Raw genomic sequence first — 6256 nt, 5'->3', positions numbered from 1 at the left:
TACCATGTGAGATATTATGGGAGAAAAATATTACTGAAATTGTGTCTAGATTATTACATTGAGCCCTATTTATCGACACTACATTCCAATCCTTTTCCATGTAAAATACTATACACAAATCTTATCACTATTCCTATTCTAACAAGTAAAAGTATGACAACATATACACACTGTAAGTGTATTAGTTAACATAATAAAGAAGTTGAGGTGAGACCGGACATGGCTGTGGTGTGAAAATACAAACAATTTAGATATCTACACGTGTTACTTCAAAAGAATGAAATGATAGATGAAGATGTTACTCATAAAATTAAAATAAGATGGACATTAAAATGGAGAAGTGATACCGTAGTTCTATGTGATAGAATGATGCTTGCCAAAGTGAAAGGAAAGTTGTACATAACAATTATAAGACCAACAATGTCATATAGTAGTGAATATTGGGCCTTCAAAGTCCAACATATCAACAAGATGAGTGTTGTAGAGATACGGATGCTAAACTAATGAATGATTAATCATACAAGATTAGATAAAATTAAAAATGACTACATTTGCCAGAAGGTACAAATAGCACGCATTAAGGATAATACATCCATGAGAAGTTTGTATGAGATTTTTTTTTTTACACCTCTCGTTTTTATGGTAGGAAAAACTTATGGCTTTCTAGTCAAGTATGCCTCGAAATGGAGATTTGTACCCGAGTATTGAGATGCTAAGTATTTTACCCCATGTATGGAGGTACTAGCAAGTATTCCAGGTATATTACAAGGTCAGAAGTTGAACGGATTGAACCGACGCAGGCTGAGCAGATTCAGGGAAATCTGCAGACACCAGACATTATCGACGGACCGTCGACCATGTCGACGGGCCGTCAATATGAACCGTCGTTATGTTCTAAGAATTTTAATCTGCAGAAACCAATCGACGAGACACGTCGACGGACCATCGACACGTCGACGGGCCGTCGATCGCCACGTCAATATGGCTCTGCAACTTCTGATCTGCAGAAGCAGGTCGACGGAGCAAGTCGACGGACTGTCGACACATCGACGTGACCGTCGACCCGCTCGTCGAACCGCTTATCTGGAACATTCCAGTTCCAGCTATAAATAGACGAGTTGGACTCTAAATTTTTAGATTTGAGTCTCTCTCTAAGTCCTGAAAGTTCTAGAAAAATTCTCTCATTATACCATCATATACCCAAGAGAAATCAAGGAGTAAACACCGAGAAATTGTGGAATCAAATGTGAGAGTACTCTCTGGGTTTAAGGAAACCAAGAATCTTTTGGTGTGGAAATAGGGTTTTTTCCAAGTGAAGTAATTCCATTCAAAGTCCATTCCTACATCATCAAAGGTAAGCTTTATGTTCAAATCATGTTATTAAGAGTATTGAGAGGTTAAAAGACTTGGATTATGAAAGAGGGAGAATATAGAGTGCAAATATGAAAATAATGATATTCTTGAATCATGACTTGACTTGAATCATAGCTCTTGATATGTAATGAGTATAATCTTGTTATAAATAGTATTAAAGATGTTGTAGAGACCTTGTATGAGGATGGATACGGTATGATGACATAGCTAGAGTTATGAAGGATTTTGATAGGTAATATTGAGGATTTAATAAATGTCTAGCTTGATGAAGTTATTGATTAAGATATTGTGGGCGTCGTTATTGATGTTGGGAGTTGTTTTTATGTGGGGGAAGTCATCGAGATAAAGGAGATATTACCTAATTTTCATTAGCCTTAGCTTAAGCTCAAGTATGTTTTCGATTATCTAATTTTAGTACAAACTCTCTTGAATGTAGAAACGTGAATAATGGAGGGAAGAGCTCAAGTGATAAAGTTAGCAAAATGTAAAGTTATGTAAGGCTAGTCCCTTCTTTTCTAAGGCATGATCCTATGACATGACTTCTTTTCTCTTCCATGACCTTCTTACATTTTGGAAAATATGAGTCAATGTTTATAAAGAGCTTCCTATGAGATAAAGATAGAAGATATGTTATGAAATGGATAATGATGATGATGAGTCTAAGCCTAGAGATCCTAAAGCCGATGATATGATATTTCCACGAAGCAAATGATCCTTGTACGATTCTTTGGTGTTATTCATTATTGCTAGACCCACCTTATGATGCTAGTTCCTTCAAGGTGAGATATGATGATTATGATTACTTCATAATGGAATCGGGGGTTCTCGACCTTACGTCACCCCGATATAGTTATAGATTATCTTTGAGTTCTAATGCATGCTTTACCATAAGTATATGATGATGAGGTTACACCATGCCTAGATGGCTGGACATGTCACCATAAAGGCGGGCTGCATACGATTATACCGTGCCTAGATGGCTGGACATGTCATCGCGAAGGCGAGCTGCATACGATTACACCGTGCCTAGATGGACGGACATACTACATAGTAATATGTGACTTAAACTAAAATTCTAACTCTCTGGTTATAATCCCTATTTGGGACTAGATGTATCGGTTGTTGACTTGTATGTTGGTTAGTTGAATTACAGGGAGTTTCATGATTATTGTGGGTGTTGGGACTTAGGGTCGATTGTTAGGATGTATTTAAGAAAATAATGCATATATTTAGCTTTGGTATTACTAATCCCTTGTTTGATACACTTGTTTAACCTACTAGTATTTCCTTTGATCATGTCATAGTACATGAATATATACAAAATAAAGAATATTCTATGCTATTCCTATATGTACACTTGTTGTCCTCCTATTTGTCCTCCTCTAATTAACTTATACCATGTTAGAAGCATTTGTGAATAGAGCAAAATAATAAAATAATAAAGAAATGAAAATACTAGTTGTCCTATACACGTGGTAAGCGGAAGCTACTAGAAACATTTCTCGTGTACGGCTGTGATTAAAAGTTGATGGAATAAATCAATGGTGAGGATCACTTGTTGTATCTTGAATAAAAGACTTCGATGAAGTCAAAGTGGAAGTGTTTGAAACTCCAACTCTGTTCTTCTCCTTCTTTACTTCGTTTGATTTTTGATCTGTGAGATGAGAGGAAACAATATTCCCAACACACCCCCCCTCAAGATGGAGGGTGGTGTAACAACCCCCAGTTTGTCTAAAGCAGTGCGATGATGAAGACCGGAAAGTGTTTTGGTAAACACATTGACGATCTGAGCAATTGACGGAACAAAAGAAAGAGAAATCAACCCAGCAAGATATTGTTGTCGTACGAAGTGGCAATCAAGATCCACGTGTTTAGTACGCTCATGGAACACGGGATTTTTGGCGATGTGAATCGCCTCCTGACTGTCGAAGTGAAGAGGAACCGACAACGGTGGTGGAACACCCAGATCTGTGAGCAAATGCACTAACCACGTCAACTCGGCTACAACTCGGCGCATGGATCTGTATTCGGCTTCAGCCGATGAAAGGGAAATCAAAGATTGCTTCTTTGATTTCCAAGAAATAGGAGCTCCACCAAGGGTGATAAAAAATCCACTAACAGACCGGCGTGAGTCCGGACAAGATCCTCAATCGGAGTTGCAAAAAGCAATGAGATCCAAAGAAGATGTAGAATTGATGAAAATCCTCAATCCTGGATCAGTCAAAAGATATCGTAAAACTCTGAAAACAGCATCAATGTGGGGTTGACGAGGTGATTGCATGTACTGGCTCAAGTGTTGAACCGCAAAGGAGAGATCAGGACGTGTATGGGTGAGGAAATTAAGTTTTCCGATGAGCCGACGATATAAGGTGGGGTCAGAAATTGGATCCCCAACATCAGCTTGTAGCTTGTGATAAGGATCAAGTGGAGATGCAGCAGGTTTGCAATCAAGAACTTTGAATTCAGTCAACAAGTCCATGGTAAATTTTCTTTGACTCAGAATCAAACCTTGAGATTCCTTAAGTAACTCTATACCTAGGAAGTAATGAGCATGACCTAAATCTTTAATTTGAAACTCAGCATTTAAAAATTCTTACAAAGACTCTAATTCACTAGGATCATCACTAGTCATGAGTATGTCATCGACATAGATAGCTAGAATGGAAATTCGACCATTTAGGACCTTGAAAAATAGTGAGTAGTCGTTTAGGGAGTGTATGTAACCTTTGAAGTTGAGGGCTGAGGTGAGTCTTGCATACCAATGTCGTGAGGCTTGCCTTAGCCCATATAGAGACTTCCTTAATTTACAAACATGATGAGGAGAAGGGGTTGTCATACCAACAGGGAATCACATGTATACCTCTTCCTGCAAATCACCATGCAGGAAGGCATTATTTACATCAAATTGTGATACAACCCAACCCTTCTTCCATAGCAATGGTTAATAGACACCTAATTGTAGTCATTTTGACAACCCAGAAAAAGTTTATGTAAAATCAATCCCTTCCTTTTGAATATCACCCCGGATTATCAATCTAGCTTTCAATCTCTCAATAGAACAATCTTGTTGATATTTGACTTTGTAAACCCACTTGCAAGGTAATGCATGTTTCCCCTTAGGTAAAAGTACAACTTCCCAAGTATTGTTAAAGTCCAAGGCTGCAAATTCTTTGGACATTGCTTCTTGCCATCCTGGGTGTAGAGAAGCTTGGGAAAAGGATGTAGGTTCATGAATGCTAGAGATGGAGTTTAGGAGAGTTTGGTTGGATTGGGATAAAGCAGAAAATGGTAAAACAGAAGGTGAAACTGGTAAGGCAAAACAATGGTGTGTAAGATCATAAAGAAAAACAGTGTTGCAAATGTAGTCATGAAGATAGGATGGTTGATGATGTGACCTAGTAGATTGTCTCAGAGGAACAACAAGCATGGATGGATTAGGAGTAGGAATTGCAACATTAGGTGATTGTATAGGAGTTATAGGTGAATAATGATCAGGAGTAAATGAAGAATGATGAGGACTAGGTGAAGATTGATCAGGACTAGGGGAAGAATAATCAGGACTAGATGAAGAATGAGCAGGAGTAGATGAAGAATGATTAGGACTAGGTAAAGATTGATCAGAATCATAATCAAGAGGTGCAGAAGTAGAATCAGTAATAATAGGGATAGAAAGATCAGGAAAAGTGGGGGAATTAGGAACAGAATTTGTAGTAGAAGAAAAAGGAAAAATACTCTCATGGAAAATGACATCTCTAGACACAAACACTCTATTGTTAGATAAATCCGGCAATTTGTAAGCTTTCTTTCTAGTGGGGTAACCCAGAAAAACACACTTAATGGACCTTGGGTCTAGTTTAGATCTGTGAAGAGATGGAGAAAAAGTATAACAAAGGCACCCAAAAGCTCTTAGAGTAGAATAATTGGGAGGCTTACCAAAAATCATTTCATAAGGTGTTTTGTTCTTAAGAACTTTGGTAGGAAATCTGTTAAGTAAGAATGTAGCAATTAGTAAGCATTCCCCCAAAAATTTAGTTGGTAAGTTTGATTGATAAAGAAGAGCCCTACATGTCTCTAGTAGGTGCCTGTGTTTCCTCTCAACAATTCCATTTTGTTGAGGGGTGGAAACACAACTGGTTTGGTGTATTATCCCTTGTGTAGCAAGAAATTGAGAAGTGTCATGGCTGGTTCCTAGTTCAAGGGCATTGTCAGACCTTATTATTTTAACTTTTGTTTGAAACTGTCTCTCAGTCATGGCAAGGAATTGTTTGAGTATGGTGAATGCATTAGATTTAGTACTAAGTAGGAAAGTCCATGTTCCTCTACTATAATCATCCACTATGGTAAGAAAATATTTGAAACCATCATATGTTTGAGTTTTGTATGGTCCCCAAGTGTCAATGTGAATAAGGTCAAAAATATGAGTAGAAAAAGTATTGCTTGAAGAAAAAGGTAATTTAGGTTGTCTTGCCTTAGCACAAATATCACATGGATGAGTATCAAAATAACTGGAAGAAAAATTGGAAATGTGCTTCATATTAGAAATGGGCATGTGCCCTAATCTATTATGCCAAAGGCTTACATCATTAGGATTAACATGTAAAACAAAACTGAACTAGATAACTTGTCACTAAGAGACTAATTACAAGTAGATGGGACAACAACCTTATTGAAACTTGGAACAACTCTAGACTTGACTTGATTTGAAACAGCTCTAGACTTGACAGGATTTGAAACATTGGTGTGCATGAGGTAGAGTCCATGCTTTACTTCACCAAGAACCAGAGGCCTCTTCAGTGAAGGCCCTGCATAATAGCACCAAAAACAGTGAAAATTAGAATTGATTTGAATTGAAAACATAACTTGTGGACTGATAACAAATTAT

This window comes from Lycium ferocissimum, chromosome 10, assembly GCF_029784015.1.
Source record: "Lycium ferocissimum isolate CSIRO_LF1 chromosome 10, AGI_CSIRO_Lferr_CH_V1, whole genome shotgun sequence".
Classification (NCBI taxonomy): Eukaryota; Viridiplantae; Streptophyta; class Magnoliopsida; order Solanales; family Solanaceae; genus Lycium; species Lycium ferocissimum.
The sequence above is the reverse complement of the archived record's forward strand: the minus strand, read 5'-3'. Positions refer to the sequence as shown.